The sequence below is a fragment of the Orcinus orca genome, chromosome 2, assembly GCF_937001465.1.
Source record: "Orcinus orca chromosome 2, mOrcOrc1.1, whole genome shotgun sequence".
NCBI classification, from domain to species: domain Eukaryota; kingdom Metazoa; phylum Chordata; class Mammalia; order Artiodactyla; family Delphinidae; genus Orcinus; species Orcinus orca.
The window spans coordinates 144,033,512-144,057,513 of record NC_064560.1 but is presented as its reverse complement, the minus strand read 5'-3'; the positions used below and the strand labels follow the sequence as shown (position 1 = coordinate 144,057,513).

Here is a 24,002-nt window from a genome sequence, read left to right as displayed (position 1 = left end):
CATTTCCTGGATACCAGTTTCCAGACTGAGGATATTTACATATAACTGCATCAATTAAATCCATGAATGACATAGGTCCACTCATTATCACTGTAATTGTTATATATAGAGTCATCCTTTAATTAAACCTGATCTAAAATTTTGAGATTCTACCATTTCATTTCAAGACACATATAAGAAGTATTGAAAAGTGCTTCAAAATATAACCCTGATAAAATGAAAACATTTTATTAAATTACATATAAAATGTTTTGTCAGAATTTCCTTTTCAGTCCTCTCCTTTGAGTAGAGAATTCTTATTATAGAAAAGTGTATCTTTCTGTCTCTTTAAAAATAATGAATGCATGTTTTCAATTGTGGACTATTTCTGTGTTAGAATCATTATTGTGGTAGGTATTGAAATAATCTAAAAGGCACTCATTTGCCTGTGACAGAACTCTATCTTCAAGACATAAAAAAGTAAGCAGGTATTAAAAGGCAATTTGTTTTCCAGATATTAAACAGTATGTTAAGGCTTCAGGATTTAGCATAGTAATCCATATTGGCATGCAAGTGATCAAAAAGAAAGCCAGATTCTTATTATGGATTTAGAATTGCCCGACATTGAGAAGAATAGACAGCTTAAAACAAAAGTTGCTTTTACCTCAGCAACAGAGCTTTCGCCTCAGCTGTCAAATCTTATGCTCCTGATCTTTTACCATATAAATACACAGAAAATGTGTTTTATGTCAAGTAAGTTATACCTTTAACATTCCTAATAGTCCATTAATTAATTAAACAAATGAGATCAAGCTACCATCCTGCAAGGTCACAGTCATCATCCATCCAGCTTTATATATGTAACCAGGGGTGATGGAAGAGGTTATCATAAACATCACCTCCTGCTTGTCTGCATCCCCAATGGTGTGCTTTATTTATCCCCTCTAGGTGATAAAATATCTTTAGCACCACTGATGCTCTTAAACATTCTAGGTACCAAATACTTTTGTGTCAAAACCATATTATCTAAGTTAAGTGTATTATCTAAGTTAGCAGTTTTCAAAATCAAGTCTCTAGGTTTTCTTATATTATTAATGTTTTCAGCTGGTAATGATATGTCTCTGAAGTCCCTGAGTTTTACACATCTTTCCATGTAGTTCTAAGCATACATTTCACTATTTCCTCCCTTCATATTATGTCATTAGCAATATTAAGTTAGTGTTTATGACCAATATAGCATACACATATTCTCACAGTCTGTGAGTTTCTTCCCATGGTAAATCATGAATTTTTTGCTAAAAGAAGTCTTTGTACTGCCAATTTTTTCCTTTTCTGTAAAGTCTCCCACACACTGTTGAATATTGATGGAGAGATGCCTCGGTTTACCCAGAGAATTCCAAATCTGACATATGTTAAAACACCCTAGTGCAGAGCACAGTGATATAAGGGAGGTGAACTGCATAGTCAGTGGAACAGGGTGCTCATCACAATAAACTGGGTAAGGTTGGGTCCATACAAATTGGATTTTTTCCAATGGGTTTCATAGCCAATGCTCTGCAATTAAGACTGTTGCCGTGCATCTAATGTCAGTTGCCAGGAGTACTCTCCACATGACATCAGTTTCTTCTGGTCCTAAACGTAAAGTAATCATTATCTCCTAAAGCAAAGCATTTATTCAGACCACTTCCCAGGACTCCTCACAGTAAGAGCTGTAGTGTTAGCAACTCACAGGGCCAACACTAACAGTAGGCAGAGAGTGCAGAGGCTTTTCTAAATCAAATATTGCCAGCTAAGACATTTTAAATTTTGGTGTCAGTACTTAAGGGCTTTGGGGAGAACTTGCATTATCTCTCTAGCTTCTGGAATTTTTACCTAAATGAGACAACACATCAGCACATTAACAATAGTCCAAGGTTGAAACCTATCTCTGAAGCCCAGACAAAATCTACTTCTGGTAAGAATTACATTGGCATAATCTCAGATGTAAGTAAGCTCTTTTTACACTGAACATGACTATGTGTAGCTTTTCATCACTGTTTATCTTTTGCTAGTTCTTTCTGCATTGTAATACTCTTACCTCTCCTACTGATTTATAATTATTTTTAGACAAAAATTTCAGTCGGATTCATTTGTACCTGCTTCATAACAGCAAGGACAGGGTCTTGATCCATCACTTATTAAAAAACAAGACACTGAAGAATGATGCTGAGGCTAAAACGGGGAGAGGGTGACAGGATAAGGGCACTGAAAATTCAGACACCTGCTGTGAATGGTGAGCATGCAGTAAGTTGGGGTCAATCTCTGACAAAAAAAAACCGCAAAAACAAATGAAGAGATCTAATAGTTGATACTTAAAAATTTTGTTCCAGTTGATGTCCTTGGAATCTTTCTTTTCTAAAATAAAAGTAAAAGAATGCTCATGTTTTACATGATAGAGAGAAGCTTCCTGTATCTTACCAACCAATGCCTTGGATTTAACACTCATATTTAAACATTTGAACATTCATATTTAACACTTACCATTATTAGTATAGAAGTAAAATAAGTTTATGCCACTACTTGCAATGCTATTAGTTCTAGAAATAAAGAAGTCTGGCTCTTGTCAGGTAAATCAGAGTTTAAGGAACTTTATAATAAATGTCATGACAGTTGTAAGGAAAACTGTCTCAATAAGTCACTAAAGAAAGGCAAACAACAAAATAACAATAACAAAAACCCCAAGTTGGCAGAAAGGCAAAATTTAAGTACTAATTTTCCAGTAACATTTCCTGTCTGTTATAATTTTCTCTCCCTGATACTCCAGTGATTTTTTTTTTTTTCGGATCTCAGGGATTTTTCTCTCTTAAAACACAGACACACACACACACACACACACACACACACACACACACGGGGCGGCGGGGGATTGGGGGGGAACTCTATGCCTGTGTTCACAGTGCCTAAAGGAAAAAAAGGGGTCACAATGTTGAGCAAAATGGACATGGATTGTGACCTTATAGTGCTTTCCATCTGGAAGGGATATCAGTATTAGTCAGACAACTGTACAAAGAGATATAACATGTTAATGAATTACACTTATATGGTGCTATGAGACCATATAGTTGGGTTGGCCAAAAAGTTCATTTGGGTTTTTCCATAAGGTGTTACAGAAAAACCTAAACGAACTTTTTGGCCAACCCAATAATAAAAGGATGATCTCATCAGGCGGAGCAAGAAAAGCTTCCTTCAAGAAGCAACTACTGTGTTGATATACTAGGCAAAAAGGAGATGGGAGTGGTGATCTGCTTAGGGAGAAGCAACCATGTACAAAGACCTCATTGGAGGTCACATGACAGGAAAGAGGAACTGAAAGGCCTCTGCATCTACAATGCAGGGAAAGATGAGTTGGAGGCATTTAAAAAAGTGCTAACCCATGGGAGTGTGGTAAGCCAGGAAAGGAAACTTGGTGAATGTTCTAAGGGGAATGGTCTTCAGAGAGGTGTGTCACCTCAATTTTGTATTTTTTAAAGCTCTCTATGGAGAGCAGACAGAATAGATGCATCAGTGGGCGTGAGCAGGTAATTCAGGAGGCCTCTGGAGTAGTCCAGGGGAGAAATTATGGTAGTTGGGACCAGGGTACTGATGGTCCCAAATGAAGACAAGTGGATGAATTCAAGAATAAATTTTGGTAGGGAAATATGACCAGATTAGGTGACCAAATTGTGGAATAAAGGAGAGGGGTGAAAAGAGGTTTCTTATTTTTTCTGGTACATGATGATGTCATTTACTGAGCTCAAATCCATCAAAAGAGTGTATTTGTAGAGATGGCCAAGAGCTTAGCTTGCAACATGTTAGATTAAGGCACTGAGGTGATTAGGTATATCAATTTGGAATTAACTGGCACTAAGTACGTAAGTGAGAGTCATTAGCAAGTTTGCTTTCTTTGAGAAATTTTTTATTCTCCCTTCTTTTAAAATAAGCACTGCATGATATAACATGTTTACTCTCTGCTCTACCTGTCAGAATTATTGAACCTAATTCATGTAACCACTTTAGCATATTACTTTGTCCTATCAATAACACTAATTCTCTATCTATGTTTTTGTGGCTCAAGAATCTGGAATGATTTCAAGTATATACATACATACCTAAAGATATTAAGCATAAAAGAAAACTGGTTGAGAGCATATTCAAATTTTTAAAGCTACCTCATAGAAATAATATAATAATCAAATAAATTAATGTTTATTAAAAAGTACTAGAAAGTGTCAAATGATTATAAGTTGGTCATTATTATGATGAGGGGCTAAGCCACTGTCAATAAATGTTATCAGAGTTGATAATTTACAAGTCTTAAGTGTAGGGGAACTTTTTTCAGAAAAATAAGTGTTTTAAATATTATATATTTAAAGTCATTAAGGATACCTTAATATTTAGCAGGCATACTAGCCTTGTAGAGTTATTATCATTGCTGTTATGTGTATAGTAAACAATCTTTAGATAAATATATACATACCTATATATTTACACAGGCATGCACATTTCCTATTCAGATATTACTGTTTTTCCTTTAAATTTATCTGTGCTTTAGCTAAACAAGAACAGCAGAAACAGACAGAAGTACTACTTACTGGCCAAGACTAATTGAAGATGCCACAATGAGAAAAATAACCATCATAGCAACCACCACCATCTCAACTGTCCTGTACTAATAACAAACAGGCATTCCATTCCCACATTATTTTACTACTTCTCCATATTTTACTACTTCTCCATTCATATTTTTTGCTTCCACTAAGAAAGTTCCCAGTATCCCATTTAGTTTTTTAAAGGGATTTTAATGGATGTGCTATGAATTTTCAATGAGCTATTTGAAATTTGAGGAACCTAATTAGGAATGTATTTACTTTCTCTTTTTTAAATGTGATTAATTCCATGCAAGACTTTCAGCCTAATGTTACTCCAAAGAAAGAAATTAATAGGGAAAAGGAGACTCTACTTTTACAGACTAATGGCCTGGTAATTAAAAAAACTGAATTAAGCATTAACTCAGAAGTGTCCTTTTCAATATATAAATTATTTCTGTTTAGCCTTCTATTGCCAGGTTAATTAAGTAAATCCTCTGGCCTTGATTATAGCTATTAGCAAATGAAAATGTAGTTGAATTCACAAAGTCTTGTGATTTACACTAGGGAATCTATGTCAGTAAATATATCCCCTTGGCTAACAGCTTTCATAAAGTCAGATGCTTATTTAGATAAAGAAAAATAAATAATGTTTCCCTTATCTGTGGAAAACAAAAAATCGTTAATTATCTAATTAATTGTTTGGGCAGATAAATTCTCTGGGATTTCTTGTGACGTTGCCTTTAAGAAATAAACCCAATACATTCCACATCTTCATAATGTGTGAAATCACCTCAGGCTCAGAGATGATCCTCAATTTCCTTAAGAAAAGTAAAAGGTGAAAAATTTAGAATGTCTTCCTCAAGTTGTTTTATTTAATAAAAAGCTCAAGGACAAAAGCCATGAAAGCAATTCTTAAGAGAAATGAATAAATCATGTACAAAAGGACCACAAAGTAATAAAATATACATAGAAAAAACCTACACTAAAATAATTATTTGTAATCTATCTTCTGTATACTCAGACTCATCATTTTATGCTACAGTTATAGTTATAATGAATTAACCTCAATATAACCTAATATATCCTTTTGTTTATGTCTTAAAAGTAGTCCTTCTATATTACTTTGAGTACACTAGCAACGATATACTGGCTGCCTGTTTTAAATCTTATACTACGTAGCACCCTGATTCATAAATTCTTAACAACAGTCTCTATATTCCCTTAAGGACACAGACCTGTTTGTTGCTGGCATTTTAAGCTGTAATATATTGCAAAATAAAACTAAGCTTATTAAGTATCTCCTACCCATTCCCTTCAAGGAAATTTCAATTGCCAAGCACCTAATTACTGAGAGACAATCTAGGCTATATCAAACTTCTGCTCCCTATACAAATGCACGCAAAATCATTTTCTGTGTGGTCACTTTGTGATACAAATATACCCTTAACAGCAGCAAGGGATGCTTATATCAAGTGTTTGGGAGAAGAAGGAAAAAAATAAACATGTCAAATTTGAACCAAATAAACTAGAAAAATGGCAAAATGATAGAATCTTATACATGGACCAGGAAAGTCTAAACTTTTCCAAATAAATTGTCTTTATTTTTTAAATCCTGAGAATATAGTCATGTAATTGATGTGTTTACCTGATTTATCCAGTAATTAGAAAGCCAAAAGATAAACATGTAGCTGGGAATTTGGTTTTGGGTAGTACACAATACATTATGTTCTATAATTTGTAATCTGTCCCTCTTTTTCATTTTATTATCATACATGTGATTTCCCTTTTCCTTAGTTTTTCCATATGCATATTTATAGGCTGCCATAACTCTCCTTCAGTGACACAGAGAACATATCATTCAGTAAATCAACCAATCAGGAAAAGTGCTATTTCTAGCACCAGTCGCTTACCCTCCATGTAGCACTAGAAATCACAGGCCTGGAAAGAGTACTCGATTTTTAAGAATCAAAAAACCAGGGATTTTATTCCATCTTCATAACTCATTAGCCAAGCAACTTTGAGAAAATACTTGGTCATTCTGAATCTGTTTATTCATGTGCAAACATTATTATTTTAATCTCTCCCTTGTGTATGCCTCAAGGCTGCAAATATGACTCATGATAACACAGGTGAAATAATCTCAAAAAAAATCTGCAGATTCCATAAATATATAGGTTAGCAACATACAATGTGGTAGACTTTGTATTTCCAGAAAGACAGGACTCAAAAAATAAACGAAATAATCAGTGATGAATAATGCTGGTTTTTAATTTGTATATTAATTTGCAAGATTTCTATTTAGCCTCCCCTAAGCGTTTTCGAACCCACTGGCCAATGATCAAACTGAATGCAAGCAACTTACTTCTGGAGTCTGAAGAGTTCCTCACTGTTGAGAAGGAGTCAGCACTCGGCCTGGCTGCTGCAGAAGACGGACAGGGTGAAAGCATCTCCAAAGTTGATTCTGAGGATGGTGACAGAAGTAAGGTGCTCAGCTACTACATATCTTCCCAACACCTGGCAGAATGGTTACGGGGACTCTTCAAAGGAGACAAGCACAAAAAAAGTATATCAAAATATGCTTATGAAGTATCTTTGAAAAATATAGTTGCTGTTAACTGTGTGATCGATTTCAAACTCTATCAGGAATATCACTAAACAGAATTTAAATAGATTTGCATAATAAGGCTTTCCAGTGGAATGTGCAATATGCTCTGATTCCAATAGATATGACAGCAGTCTGCTTTTCATTTTTGGAAATTTTCTTATCTCATAATTGAAAACAGTTTAAACAATCAAAAGATACATCACAGTTCAATTTTCTTTGTATATCAATTAATTAAACTTGTAGGCTAATGTTAAACAAATTGCGTAAGTCAACAAATACTAATCATCACCTACAAAGTACCAGATACCTGACGCTGGGGATACAGCAGTGAATGAATTGCATTAGTTTTGCCCTCATGGAGCTAATGGTTTTGTCATGTTCCCTGTTTTTTCTTAAATAGGGAAAATCCATTTATGTCAACCCATATGTCGAGGGAAAAAATACAGACGTGCCATTTATATTTTAACTTCAAGTCAGCAGATTGCTGATTTCTACCTTTCTGAGGGTTCTATGTCAATTTAAATAATAATCTACCTAGCTCTATCAGACACAATATTTAACTTTCTTTCCCCTAAGATGTATATAATAGTACCAACTGATATTCAATCACTGTCATTTTTAATGTAGAAACAGGCTGTTTTAAAAAATGTTCTTGAAATGAATAAAAGCATTTTGATTTTATTTTGGCTATGGCTTATTTTATCTGCAGAGGCAAACATGAGGAGTGATACAATTCCAAAGGGTAAGAATAAAAAACAGACAGAAGATGACACAAGGATGACTCGGGTTTCGTTTATTGTTACTGCTATCTCCATTTGTGAAGATGTATGAATGGTCTTATAAAGCCAGAATTTAAGAGGGTGATTACATTGTCCTGACATACCCAATAATTAGGACTTTATTCAAAAAGAAAGTTAAACTATTGCTAAATTAATACGGAATTTATTCCGAAATGCTAAAAATCAATATACAGATAAATGGTAAATTTGAATAAAAGTACATTAAACTTTATTTATTTCAAGTTATTTTTATGAATCTGTGAACCAATCCTATCTATCTTTAAAATTTATATTTATCATGAAAGATGTTATTATAAAATTATAGAATAAATCAGACACAACCCCCCCACAGATATAAATCAATCATATGCCAAACATCTGAGATACCTATTGTCTGCCTTTTCATTTATTTCCTTCCATGAATATTTTAAACTAAATTTTACATTTATATATACATGGTAATAATATAAGAAATCCAAAAGTAAAAGTAAATCACCCTTTAAAGCAAGATATATCCCCCTCAGAAAGAACCAATTTCACATTTCAGAACATCCTCTCAGAAATATCTCATGCATATATAAGTGTGTGTGCATGTGTAGATTTTTATACATACATAAGAATTTTCTATGCTGTTTTGTCCTATTCCTTTCATTTAATATATCATGGCGATTATTCAATTTCTACCTTCTATCATCACCACCATCCATTCCATCAGTCAATATCTATCATATGAATACAACATAATCTGCTCATAATATGTCCCAATTGAAAATTATCATTTCCAGGATTTTGTTATTATAAAAATGGTATAACCAACATCCATGTATCCATGCACATGTGTGATTGAATAATATATTAAGTTCCTGGTATAAGTATAATAAGTTCTTAGAACTAAAATGTTTAAGCCAAAGAAACCTCATTGTTTTTGAAACTCTGATTATTTTCCCTTCTCTGTAGTAACGAGGTAGTATTTACTACTACAGCAAGAATAAATGTGAATTTATAATTACTTTATATTAGTGCATTAGGATAGCAAATTATAAGTACTTCCAATTATTATGCTAACCAAAAGGGAAAAATAGGATCGATGATCAAGGGTATTTCTGTCTTCATTTTAACATGAAAAGCATAGAAACTAATACAATCCCATCTAATTGAAATTCCCCAGAGAAAGTTCTTTATATGTATGGTTACATAATTTATTAATGGTAACATTTTTCTTTGGTTATACTATCTTTTATTAAGAAATTACGATGTGTTAGCTACTAAAATAAATGTGTTATCCAAATCAATTCTCTCAGGAATCAAATGAGATAAATATATATTCATATACAATGCTATACAAAATAAAGCAGGGATAGAGCTAGTACCTGGCAAAGCTGGAGGTTTCACCAGGGCCATCTCACTCCAAATCAATGCTCTTATATCTCATAATGTAAGTGAGGATTTCAGAAAACCATTACAGATTCTATAGTAAACAAACCCCAAAAAAGGTGCTATTTCTTTTTTTTTCTTTTGGTCCATGTATTTTGTTTGGCAAGAACAATGCCGAAAACAAGAGATTTTAGATTGGGATTCTAATAAAGCAATTTTCCCGTGTAATCTCATAAAGATTTCCTTTTCTTCATGACAGTATGTTGAAATAAAACATCTTAGAAGCAATTCTAGGGATTCCCTGGTGGCACAGTGGTTGAGAGTCCCCGGGTTCGTGTCCCGGTCCGGGAAGATCCTACATGCCGCGGAGCGGCTGGGCCCGTGAGCCATGGCCGCTGAGCCTGCGCGTCCGGAGCCTGTGCTCCGCAACGGGAGAGGCCACAACAGTGAGAGGCCCGCGTACCGCAAAAAAAACAAAAAAACCTGGAAATCACTTCACATAAATGAGTTTTTTAAATGCATAAATATTCAGAAGGATTCAGATAAATACTATCACTAAAGCAAGCTTGCCTCATCACCAGCACTGCTAAACCCAATTTAAAAATTAAATTAGAGACCCTGATTGAATATGGAAATGCATTTGTGTTATTGGATAAAAGTGTCATATCATGTACTTAGCTATAGGAAAATGTTTACAAATTATTATACACATCCAGGATCATATGATAAATAAATTAATGCACCACTAGAGCATTTATTCCTTAATGTAAATGTCACATGGTAAATGAGAACAACTAATCATTCCTTTCCTCTAATTGCAAGAGTTCAGCAGTTAAATAAAACATAAATCCTGGTGACCTAAAAATTTTATTACTGCATTTGCAATTTCCTGTTAACAACTCAAGAAAATAACTTCAAGTGATGCTGTATTTCAATAAGATACAACCCAAGGTGAAGGGCATTTTTGGAAGGGGCAGAGGGTGGGTAGAGGTGGTTGTTGGCTTTGCTTTTTTTTTTAAGGAACTGAGTCCTTCCCTAAATTTAATAATGATAATTTAATATAATGGATCTTTCATGATAAACAGCAGATACTAAACTAATAACTGATTTAGTGAAGAAACCAAATGCATTATCCCAATTTGACTTTAATCTTAAAGTTTATTTACTAGATTTTGTTTGCAAGAGTCTTATACAAAAATAAATAAAATAAATGTAAAATAAGGCCCAATGAAGATTATAGAGCTAATGAAGTATTTTTCCTTGCATAACTAATATTTTCTTACATGACAGAACCAAAATAATCCAAAATAGTAACAAAAAATACTTCAATGTATAAATCCTTCACAAGATAAACTTTCTCTGCTAAGAGTTTCCTTGAAATTTCTTTGAATTTCAAAGTTCAGGAAACATTTTTTTTTTTTCCTAAAGACAACTTTGAGTGGCACATCTTATCCCTTGGTGAAGTGAGAGAATTGTCCTTTTACTTCTTCCTGTCCTAGATCACGGTCTGTTCTGACAATATAAATGTCAGTCCTGCTCTGTTCCCTTGGACACAGGGAAAAATAAAATGCAACATTCTTGTTGCTCATAGTGATTAGGGAAAAGTCAGCAGACAGATACTATGGTCACATAATCTTCATGTCAGTGTGTCATCTTGGTAATGATCTTTTTCAAGTAAGAGAATATCGGTAAGTTCTTATTAATACAATGTTGAACTATATGTATCTACATACAGTGTTTCATTCTTTCCTCCTTCACTCCTTTCTTCTTTCCTGTCCCCCCATTCCTTCCCTCCCTTTCTCCTTCCCTCCCTCCTTCTATTACTTCCCTGCCTGCCTGTCTTCTGTGACTCTTGATTTACTTAAAACTTTTGTCTCTTAGTTTTAAAGTGGTTATAATAATCCCTACATCATAGCATCATTTTGAATGTTATTTGTGTATTACACATATGCACATACTTGTGGATGTGAGGAGTGCAAGTGCCCAAATACTATAACTTGCCAAAAAAAAAAAGAGGCTTTATATTTTATATAAAACAAAACCCTCTACATTTCAACCTATTTCTACCTGATTCTGCCCTCTTTCCACTTCTTTCTTCAGAGTACCAACAGAGTTTCATATCAGGTTGAGATATCAAGTTTTTAACATTAGTCCATACTGGCATTGGTGCTTTGTCTCCATCTGATCTCTGACCATTTTGTTCAGTGATGCACCAGTTTACTTAGACATTCTATATATGCAGGTTCTCATCCTCCCCCTACTTTTCCTCCCTCCGTCCTTTCACCTCTTCTTCCCCTCCACACACACTTCCCTTTCTCTCCTTTCATTCTTTTCTTTCCTCTACAACCTCACCTCTTGCAGGTGCAATCAGAAATGAGTTCATAATGAAAGCATAATACTGTACACATCCCCTGAACATAAAATTTTTTAAAGCACATTTTAACAGAATTTCAAAACATGTATATATTATACATGTACTCTCTTCAAATTCTGACTTATGTAGAAATCTGTAGAAACCAGATTATTTTTAATACGCAGATGAGAAAGTGCATGTCCCATATGCTTATTAATACTGATTATACAAGTAATACATGAGTACACTTCTTTTAAAATTAAATATAGTCGATAGGAGTTAGGGATGGGGAGGGAGGCAGCTGTGGGTACAAATGCGTAGCAGGAGGTATTATGGTGATAGAACCGTTTTGTGTTTTGACTGTATTCATACATGCCTACATATGTGATAAAATTTAGAAAACTAAATATAAACACACACAAGTATATGTATACCTGGTAAAATCTGAAAAAGGTCAGTGGATTAGAGCAATGTCAATTTATTGGTTGAGCTATTAGATTTTATATTACAGTTATGCAAGATGTATCACTGGGAGAAACTAGGTATAGGGTATGTAGGGATCTCTCTGTATTATTTCTCACAACTGCATGTGAATCTACATAATGGTACATCATGTGTCTTGGAATAACCCTTATGAGGCAACAGTATCAGGCTACAATCTCAGCATTTATTAATAGAAAAGGAATATCCAGAACACCAATTTAACAATTTCAGTAAATTATTCAGTCCTTATTAAACTACATCTTGAATACAGTGTCTCCAGGAAAACTAGAAAAAAAACCTTAAATCCGTTAGTCAATGAAAGTACAGCATTGTTGCTTGTGTTGGGTACCAGAGCACATCAGTGGCATTACTGTAAGGGACAAGAATTAGGTCTTGCACCACTAATGTGTATATGGTAATTTATCCAACTGCTGTGTGCCTTGCTGGGCTGAGGTTGAACAGAGTCTCTCTAGCTGCTCTTACCTGTATTAGCCAAAAAATAAAAGAAAATATGGATTTCTGGTGCTTGGGAAATATGAGGTGGTTTAAAAGAGTGGGAGGAAATTCTGCGTGTACGGATAGGAATCATTCTGTGTTTTTGTTGTGGTAGTGGTTGTTTCTTTGTTTTTAATTCATTACCTCAAGCTCTATTCAAAATGCTAAATAAACTATATTAAAAAATAAATCTACTTGAAATTTATAAATCCAAAGAAGTGAATTTATGGTCTAAGTAAATTCAACTCACACACAGGCATACTAGATATACAGTGTATTAGAAATACCTACATAGTATATATGCACAGTATATTAGAAATATCTACTTTATGCATATATGGATAAAGTAGATATTTCTAATATGCACACCCTCATGAGTATATATGAGAACACTGTATAAATAAAAACGTATGTAGACAGATTGAGCATGCTTTATAATGGTCACAATAAGAACATTATAGCATATATACTAGACGAAAGTCAATGAGTTGAATAGGAGGCTGTAAATCCTGGGCAACTGTTGAGCAATTTTAAATTAGATTCACAGTGGCTTAAAAGAAGATTTTGGAGCAATCTCAGAAGAACCAAGGACCACCTGGAGATTGGAAGTTGGAACCACTGCAAACATGCTAATAGGCAATATGGGTACAGAAAATATCTAGAAGCATGAGGAGTACTTCCTTTGAGCGGGTGGGTGGGAAGGACTTAAAGCCACATTTACAAATACAGGGAAGAACTAAGAGAATGGAGTGAGAGGTATCACACTTATGACGTACCCCTAATGGTACATCATGTGCCTTAGCTCTCCTATTGTCTTACAAGCTTTTTGAGGTCCAGAAACATCATATGGGTAACTGCATGCCCAGCAGCATCAAGCACACTCAGATACATAAAACAGATACTCAAGAAATACAAATTAAAACTTTTTCAACTGCAAATAAAGGAAAATCATATACTAAAAAACTCAGAGAAGTTACCTCTTGTGAAAGTTTCTAAGAGAAAAGATGACTCAAAAAGCGAAGAAAATCCTAAAAGTAAAATCCAAATGATGCAATTAGAAATGATGTGATGATAAAGAGGTAATTGGAAAGAAAGTTAAAGAAACCATGAAGACTGTACAGGAGGAATTCCACATAAGGTCAGATTATAAAGTAGCATGTATAAAAGACAGAAAGAAGGACACAGAACCAAAGATGAATATAAAATAGTGTTTGCAAAGCACTTTCAGATACATAATTTCATTAGAGAGTAACCCTGCTGTCCTTGGTCTTTTCTTGTTCAGCATTTTGACACTGACTTGCAAAAGTACATAAGAAATGGTGCTTATTAAATCTGTGAATCCATGACTGACCCAAAACTGGGATTTAAAAATGACTCCATAGGTTTAATGGATGAGCCAAGACCATCAAAATGAAATATAATAGAGCCAAAGGTAAAGATGCTTAGATTCAGGAACTAAACTATTAAAGTGCAGGGTGAGGGATAGATCTTTAAAGACAGTTTATATGAAATGCACTTAAAGGTGTTAATTGTCTCCATGATCCTAAGGGTCAACAGTTTCAGGGCTGCAATCTCAGCATTCATTAATAGAAAAGGAACATCCAGAACAAGTTTAATAGTTGCAGTGAATTATTTGGTCCTTATCAAACCACATCTGTAATACAGTGCGACTCATTCTGAATTCTGCTGAAAAGTCTGGAGACAAATACCCAAGGAAACTACGGCCAATCCAAACCTCTGCAAATAAAAAATGGTTGAAAAATAAAACTGGAATTTTATCTTGGGAAAGAGGTAAGGTAGAGGGAAGATATCTTCAAATATCCTTTGTAAGGGGTGGGAGAAGGGGGTGTTAATGCCAGAGAACATGATTTGAAGTGAAGGATAAGAGCTACATTAAGAACATGCAATTAACATGAGGATGGGCTGCCCTGGAGGCAGTGAGTTCATTGTTTGCTGAGAAGTTCATCCTATATGGATATCAAAGATGACATTCTCCCTCCACACCTCCCCCTGCCCCCCGACACGGCTTGTAGGATTGCAGGATCTTAGTTCCCGACCAGGGATCAAACCCCAGGCCCCAGCAGGGAAAGCACCAAGTCATAACCACTGGACAGCCAGGGAATTCCCCAAGATGACATTCTTGTGTGGGTTTTAAGGTTGGAGGGGATGGTCATGAGGATACTTCCAAGTATTACTGTCCTTACAGGACTGCCTCTAATAAGGCAGCCAGGTTTACGCTGGCCCTTCTTCAAAGGCAAACTGATTTTCCTGCACCCTCAGAGTGCAGCTCTGCTTGGAGAGAGGTCTCTTTCAAAGTGATGAGATAAATACATGTAGGTATCATCACTAAATTTATAAGGGGATATATACTTAAGACTGAATATAAATGAGAAATTTTACCTCATTCCTTAGGACTATCAAGAAGCAATATGTTTCTGCTCGAACACAGATGTGTATGGGGGAGGTACAGTTTTAATTATTTTTTCAATATGTTCTAGTCTGTGATTTTCACATTTGACCAAGGGAACTGTAACTTCCTTTATAACTCTAAAAATATGTGCATTTGAATTTTACTATTAATTCACTATTTTCTATGAACTCTGAACTCTAAGTCTCTGAGCAAGAGCACAATTTGATTTTCTTCTTTAGTGACTGCATGCGTTAGCCTGGTCCTGCCTAGGTGTAACTGAGCTCAGAGCAAAATAAAAGCCAAGTTTAATATTTTATTTGTGTACTTTATTATTTTCAAAGCTTTTCTACACATTATTTAGGTTGGCCTTCAAAACAGTCTTAAAGAGGCAGGTAGCACTGTTATCTGATGTCATTTCCTAGGCCCAGATGTAAACAGTCATTTGCACTAGGCCATGCCACTATCTGTAGTAGAGAATCTCTGACTCCTTATGAGTCTCTTTCCATTCAACTCTGTTTTTCTGATTTATATAAAAAGTTACACAGGCACAAGAAACTTCAACCAAGTCGTGTCAAAGAAGAAGGGAAGGGGCTTCCTGGTGGCTCAGTGGTTGAGAGTCCGCCTGCCGATGCAGGGGACACGGGTTCGTGCCCCGGTCCGGGAAGATCCCACATGCCGCGGAGTGGCTGGGCCCGTGAGCCATGGCTGCTGAGCCTGCGTGTCCAGAGCCTGTGCCCCGCAACGGGAGAGGCCACAACAGTGAGAGGCCCGCATACCGCAAAAGAAAAAAAAAAGAAGAAGGGAATTGATAGCCCTAGAAAGGATGTGAGTAATAAGAAATAAACTGGAAATTTAATTCATAGGAGTCAAATTGGTAAATCACTTATGCACACTTTTTCTAATTTATTTTATAGCTAAGCTCAATATATGTTTAAATTTATCTCAACATATCAAAACTGGATAAGCTGAACAGAAAATATATTTTAATATGGAAATGAAAGTTAGAGACATAGTTTCAAAATGTGCATGTATTCATACTGATGTTGGCTTGAAGTTACCATTTTTGAGACTGTTTTATTAAAATATATGTTGGTTTCCCAACCTGCCACTTCTTAATTAATGTAATAATTTAGTGGTAGTGAACACTCAAAATTAGGATGAAAATTTTCTCATCTTATCAATAAGGTTCTCTTGACTTACAATCTTCAATAAGGTTTTCTTGACTCATAATCTTAATATCCTAGTTCTGTTGGCACTCATTCCTCACTACCTTTATTGTAATTCAATATTTCACTCTCACCTGCATTAATACAACAGCCTCATAAATGGAATCCATGCTCCTGTCTTATCACAAGACAACATATCCTCCATATTTTCATTTCACCACCACCATAAAGATTATCTCTATAAAATGCAAATCAAATTGTGTGTCACATGTAAAATTCTAATATGGCATACAGTCCCATAAGCATCTGTCTCCCACCATTCTTCATGCCCTAAGCTGTATGCATATTAACCATATCCCTTTGAAGACAACTTTAAAATCTCTAATTATATTTACAAATCCTCAAACCAACTCGCCTTTTGGATATGTGAGGCCTCTGCATAGGATGCTTCTTCAACATGGAATATCCTTATCCCTCTTCTTTGCCTAGCTAACTTCTTATCTTCTAAATTTAGCTCAAATAACTGAGACTAAGAGGGAAACAAATTAAGAATGTGTTACATGATCAAATTGACATAACTTATAATAATAATTTATAATAACTTATAACAATTTAAAAAATTATTCTGGCTAATGATGGCTAATGTGGAAGAAGATAAACCAATTAGGAGATGTTTTCCTTAGTCCATGACATACATGAGATTTTTAGAATAGGATGGTGGCAGAGGCAAAATGGAACTTAGTACAGATCTGTAGGATGCCAAGCCTGTATAAGTATTGTGCTACGAAAAAACCAGCATTTGAAAATTATCACTTACAAGCTTTATGATTATGGGAAAAGTCATTTTACCTAAGCACCAATGATCTCATCTATTTTACATGAGAATTAAATGAGATCATGTAAGTGAAGTGTTTCCACAAAAGCCTGGAATACAGCTGGTAGTCATAGAGGGGGCTTACCTTTGAAAAGTATCAAATCTGGTAAGTTTGAGGCTAATTTTAAAAGTGGGTGAGCACTTCAGATATTGGATACAAACTTATAGAAAAAATGGCTCCCTAAATTCATATTAAACTGAAAGCATGACGTTTTAAGAAAAAGGTTTAGATAATTTTAATCTTGAGCTAAAGGAAAATAGAATGACAAGACCTGCAGTCTGTGTGTGCTCAGATCTTAGTTCGTCACACTTTCTGTTGTTTTGTTCTTGGATAAGTTAATTAACTTCTTGCATTATCAAATATTTTTGATAAAAAGGAAGGCACTAGGCTATATAAAAACAATATTTCTTCTCATTTTTGAACTGAACATCTAGATAACAAATGCCCAGTTTGTGCAGGGTATCCTATTGGGTACTACTCACGTACAAATCAGTGGTGAACATTTTGTTCAATTAACATACAAAGATATAAATAGGAAATTACCAAACAATCAGAACGAAAGGCAACGTCAAATTCTCCGAAGAATTTGCCAAACAATATCATTTTGGGGGTTTATGTTAATGAAAAATATACTTTAAAAGATATTCATACACATATATTTATAATGGTAAATTGAGGAATAGGAAAGAACTAATGTTCAAAAACAGAAAAATGGTTAAGTGAAAAAGAGGTGACTAGAACAATATGTTCTAACCTTAAAAGTGAAAATTATATAGTATGTATTAACATAAAAAATTGGAATGTTAGCTTTAAAAAAAATCACAAAATACTACCCATGTTATAACTAATCCTATACACCAAGTCCACACTCAAACTGTATTTCCTCCGATAAGACTTTCCTGACTCCTAAGTTTGGTTGGTCCATCATATTTTAGGCTCCCTATAATATAAACTTAATATTTATGATACTTTATGTCTATTTACCCATCTTCTTGCAAGATCCATGCACTATCCATCTACCGTACCGTTCTCAGAATTCATCAAAGTACTCCAGGCTTACAAGTCACTACAATGTTTGTAAATTTAACAAACTTTGCTAAAAGTAAGTTTGCATACAGCTAAGAGCTTGAAGGGAGTTATTGTGGTTAATATCTGCTGAAGTGGTAGTAAGCAATTAGGACTTTATTTTTCAACTATAGAGTTTAATTAGCATTTCATAACCTTTGTACAATAAAAGGTCAACATCAGCAGTCACTTAAAAAAAGAGTCTATTGCTTTCTATGGATTTTTCTGTATACATAATAATGAATAGCACTGATGATTAAAAAGACAAGTGTAATGTTCAAATATCAGAGACAGAATTCGGGGCAAAAAGGACTATAGATTGGATTAGGAAGATTAATTCTCATGTTTTAAGACAATTTATAACTACTGCAATTTCAGCAATTAAAATTGTTAATATTCTTTCAGAAAACTGTCTCATTGAGAGAGTTATTTTTCACTTATTTACAATAAAATATTATCTTCTTAAAATTTTTCCATGATAATCATAGATGTTTAAAAATGTATTACTCTAAAATTATTGCTAAATATTTAGAAAAATGAACATTTTACATGGAGAACTTATAACTATAGAATTTAAAACTGGGTTGTGGAAAAAATCCCTTTAATTAAAAAAAATCATCTCTTCCATAGAACTATTTATCAACAGATGTTCAAATATTATTTAACAAAGATAATAAATTATTGAAGTTACAAAAGTATTTTCATTCAAAATAATATTCTTTCTTGTACTTAATAGGTAACTCTTGCTGTTAAAAAAAAATGAGGATAAGGGATACAGTTTTTGATAGTTTGATTGAATGATTAATTGCAAAAAGTTGGCTTACTATTGGAAACCTTCGTTCTAGATTTCTAACTGCAATTTGTATTCATTTTTAAAAGATGCCATATGTGAATAAACAGTTAATTCATGTACTGAACTGAAGGGGAGCTTTTAAGCTAAAATGGATGGGTCTTTAGAATTGCTGGTTAGTAAGTTCATTTTTCGAAAGGCCTCACAGAAACAACATACTTGATCAATTTTTGATGGAGTCATTAAAATTCAAGTTGCCATTTTTGTCAAAATGATAAAAATGTCTTTCATCTAAAATGCTCAGACATTCAACTGAGTTAGGAACATCAGAACCAAGAGACTCATAAAATATTTTGGCTTCAAGATAGAAGACAGCTATAAAATTTGGAAACTTTCCCAATCCTATGCAATAGATTTGATGGATTCTCTTAATGATGAAGAATTAAGAGAGACAGAAGTCTAGAAAAGACTACATTTCTTAGATGCAAAGGAAATCTGAGAGTTAACTAAAGGACTTAAAAACATTTATAAGGATCATACAATATCTTTCACTCTTATTAAAAGATAGATAGGGATATGGGTTTCAATTTATTTTTATAGTTGAACTTTTGCGGGTGACCTTTTGAAAAGGATAAACAGAGGTGTGTTTTTCCTTCTCTGAGAGTCTTGGAGTTCATTAAGATGACCTATATGAGGCTCAGATACTGTTAGACATTTTTGGTGAGTGATTCTATTTAGTCTTTTATTTTACTCTGGATTATAGATTTTTTTAGTTGTTAGTCTGAAATCTCAGAGAGGTAGTTACAGCCATTTTATTTGTGTTTTCTTCAAAAAGAAGCAACAGCAACTAATTCTGTCTGCATGTACTTTTAGTGACTGCTGACCCTGCATGTTTATCCAATAAATGTGACTAATGACAGATTTCCCAAAATGAGGTACAGCCCTTTAGATTCTGTAAAAGCCACACACAGAGGAATGACACTGCCAATATCACCACCAGAACCTTCCCATTAAGTGAAGACTGAACTGAAAATAAGGATAGGCCTATGTTACTGCAGTGCCATGAAAACAAAGCAGATGCTTTGCCTGAAATGAAAAAATAAAAGCTCCTTAGGGATGTTCCAATAAAATTTTTGTGTGATTAAACCTAGAAGAAATTCCTAAAGAAGAACTTAAGGAGAAACAAAAGTGATTTTCTTGGGAAACAGATCATGACAAAATTGCAGAAAAGGCCAAAATGAATTTAGATGGTTTTCTTCCAATAGACTTGTCATCCTCTCAATAAACCCTAAATTCTACAAGGAACTTTTTCCAAAACATTCTGGAAAAAAAGGTCTGAGGGTCTCTTAACACAGAGATGTTGAAAGAAAAAGCTTGTTTTGGTACTTCAGAAAAAGCATTTAATAATCACCCCCTGGGTAAAGATGTAAAGAGGGTGAATTTTTCTCTTTAATCTTTGTCTTTCGGCCACCTTTCCCTTTTCAGTATCCATTCCTTAAATCACAAGACAGTAAATATCTCCATACTATCCAGGAATCTGAAATTCAATCCCAACTGCAAGTGGCCTTTCTGGAGTGAGAGAGAATAACTGCATTTGAGATCATTTGGCCACAATCCCAATATATGCATAATTAAACAGTTAAACTATAGTGTATGCTTTATACGTTTGAGCCTTATGTAAGAAGAAAAGGTAAAAAACAGAATAATTTGACAAAGGAGAAGATGGTGTGTCAAAATCTAAAGGGCCTATAAAGATAAGTGACTGATTCCTGTGATGGCTATTAAAAGTCAAAAGTGTAGGAAAAAGGAATGAAACTTCTTTTGGTTGTGAAGAGGGTATGACCAAGTAGAGTACACTACTGCTCATATATAATTACACGAGCACTTCAGGCTTTAGTTCCAACATCATAATGCCCTTATGGAAATTCATGCATTATAGACATTCTTCTAGTTATTATTACTAGAATGTTCCTGAAAGGATGCATGTGTGTTGCTTATTCTAATGCACAATAGCAAGAATCACACTTCACATTGTATATTTGTTATTTAACAAAGATTGAGCTCTACCAAACTATGGCGTAGAAAAGGGAAATTTTTATTGACAGAAATCGTGGCAGAAAAATGAAGGCATTATATAGGAAAGAGATGCAATGGTGAAAGTTCCAGGGATTCCTTTGAATAATCATACTTATAAAATGGCATAACTGGGGGAACAGATATTGAAAACAATGACTGAGAGAAGCAAAGACTTACTTTTGAGTTTCCAAAAGGGACACTCTTATAGCCAATAGCAAGTCAAGCTATTTAAGTAATGTGGTGCCTTTTTATCTAATTAATGTATTATGATTATCAGTCATACTTGATACCATAGGCTTGGGTTTCTAAGAGTAAGCATTTTTTTAATAACTAGGTAAAAGCACTATCAAATAAATAACTTAGGAGAAATTTCAACCAACTACATCATAATTTTCTGTTTAGAAAATAAAAGGTTAACATTTTGAAGTTAGTTTTTCCAACACGTTTTTTTCAGCCTAACATAAGAGAAAATAAGAATATATAAAATTGGGTATTTAAGAGTAAACTGATTATTCCAGAGAAGAAAAGACTGTGTCTTCAGTATACAGGGACCTAGATGTGTCCTATGAAGTAGATTTACGTTTCCTGGCATAGCTTAAAAGACTTTAAAAAGTAAAGCAATCTGGTTCAGTGGAGACCAAGAAATAGTATTTGGCCAAACTCTCTGAAATAATTAAATGTGGCAATTCACAGTAACCGAGGCAAATATTTACCAGCTCCTGACAAATAGATGGGTTGAGGGTAAGAAAGGTATAAATTTTAAAGATGTTCTGCTCCCAAAAGCATGGCGTAGCAAGTGGGGAATAAAGGATGACTTCTGGGTTTTAGTTTTGAGATAACTGACTAGTCTCCATGTGTCAGACAATGAAAAATATCTGGTAAGGGTTAAAAGAGACAGGAAGATATCTTACTCTGCCAGACCTAATTACCACATTATATGTAAGAATGAAGCTTGTGAATCAAGATGCAGTCAAATGTCAACTGTTTCCAAACAACAGATGAAGCCATGCAAGCAAATGGGAGTTCAGAAAACAGGTGTTAAAACACTGGGTTCCAAAATCAGATAGCCCTGGCTTCTTATGCTGACCATACCCTTTAACAGCAGTATTACTAGGGAATAATCTTTAAGCCTCCAATTTTCATCCCTAAAATGTGAATAGTAATTCGAGGCATCTTGTTAATGTGGTCATAAAACTTAGGTGAAAGAATGACTGCAAGGCTCTGTACCTGACATATATGTGCTCATTAAAATATCATAACTACTGCTGACTTCATTACTAATACTAAACTACTATCTGCTATGAAGTGAGAAAGGGAAAGGACAAAGCCCCAAGGCAATATATCTCAGGGGTGTTCCACATCAATGAGGTCAATAAAAGTAACAATTCAGGACTGTTGAAAAAAGAATAATCTGACAAGATGCAGGAAAAAATAGGGAAATTTTGTGCTAGAAAATCTACAGGGCCTTTGAAAGTTAGTAACTGATTACTGAGATGTGAAATAAAAAGTTCAAAGGGTAGGAAAAATGAATTAAGCTTTTATTATGGCTATGGAGAAACAGTGAATTAAGAACTGATATGATGATCATATGGTGGATAACAAGATTATGTGAACAGATGAAAGTAATTATCACAGCAATAAATTCCTGAGTTTCATTTATTGCATGTTATATATTAATGATAATATATTCCTGAAAATATGCTTATGATTTTAAGTGTCTCAACCATGTTTACTTGGATTATGTCCACTCTCAGCAATAGAAAGAACAAATTTATAATGTCCTATAAGAAGCAATTATGTGTAGTTATTATATTACAGAAAGATAAAAGAAAAAATCGGCCATATTGCCACTTAAAACATGTTGTAATTTAATATGTCCTTGTGCTTTTAATTAGTATAAGTCAATTCATGTGAGCTTATGAATGTTATTTTTTTAAATAACTTTATTTATTTATTTATTTTTGGCTGTGTTGGGTCTTCGTTGCTGTTCACGAGCTTTCTCTAATTGTGGCGAGAAGGGGCTACTCTTCGTTGCAGTCCGTGGGCTTCTCATTGCCGTAGCTTCTCTTGTGGAGCACGGGCTCTAGGCGCACGGGCTTCAGTTGTAGTTGTGGCACATGGGCTCACAGTTGTGGTTCGCAGGCTCTAGAGCGCAGGCTCAGTAGTTGTGGCACACGGGCTTAGTTGCTCCGCAGCAATGTGGGACCTTCCCTGACCAGGGCTCAAACCCGTGTCCCCTGCATTGGCAGATGGATTCTTAACCACTGCACCACCAGGGAAGTCCCATGAATGTTATTTTTAAAGCCCTAATGGAAATTATTTCAGGCTTCTGTGTAGCATATTAGAACAAATCTTAGCTAAAGGTTTCAGCTAACCGATAGTGAACTATAAATGTCTTAATCTGTTTCAAGGGTTTTTAGTTTGTAATTTGGTGGCCTCAAAAGAAAAATGTTACAAACATAAAAGGCTACTTCAGTCTTACTATATGTGACATATTAGGTATGGCTTTCAATGTTTTGAAATCATCTGAATAAGATACTTTTTTAAAAAATATATTTTCTTTTAACAGAAGTTGTCATTAGATTTTCTTATTATATTGTGGTAAGAACACTTAACATGAGATCTGCCCTCTGAATAGAAATTTAGATGTATAATACAGCAGCAGCATCGACAGCACAATGTTGTAGAGCAGATCTCTAAACTTAAGCATCTTGCCTAACTGATATTTTATACCTCATTTCCCATTCTCTCCAGCCCCTCACAACCACCATTCTATTCTATGCTTCAATGAGTTTGACTATTTTACATACTTCATACAAGAGAAATCATATAGTATTTGTTCTTCTACGACTGGCTTATTTCACATAGCATAATTTCCTCAAGCAGAATTTTACTGAAAACTTCTAGCAAAGGTTTTTTTCTACTTTTGGGGTTTTGGGGAGGGA

General features: G+C 34.4%; 1 protein-coding gene across 2 annotated transcripts in view; it reads right to left on the bottom strand.

Moving 5' to 3' along the window:
- LRFN5 (leucine rich repeat and fibronectin type III domain containing 5) overlaps positions 1–24,002 on the bottom strand; it is a 256,240-nt gene that overhangs the window by 129,932 nt on the left and 102,306 nt on the right. For both annotated transcript variants that reach the window (XM_033428422.2, XM_004270004.3), the window contains one exon: positions 6,949–7,123. The gene's annotated coding sequence lies outside the window, so the exon portion shown is untranslated. The remainder of the gene's footprint in view (positions 1–6,948; positions 7,124–24,002) is intronic.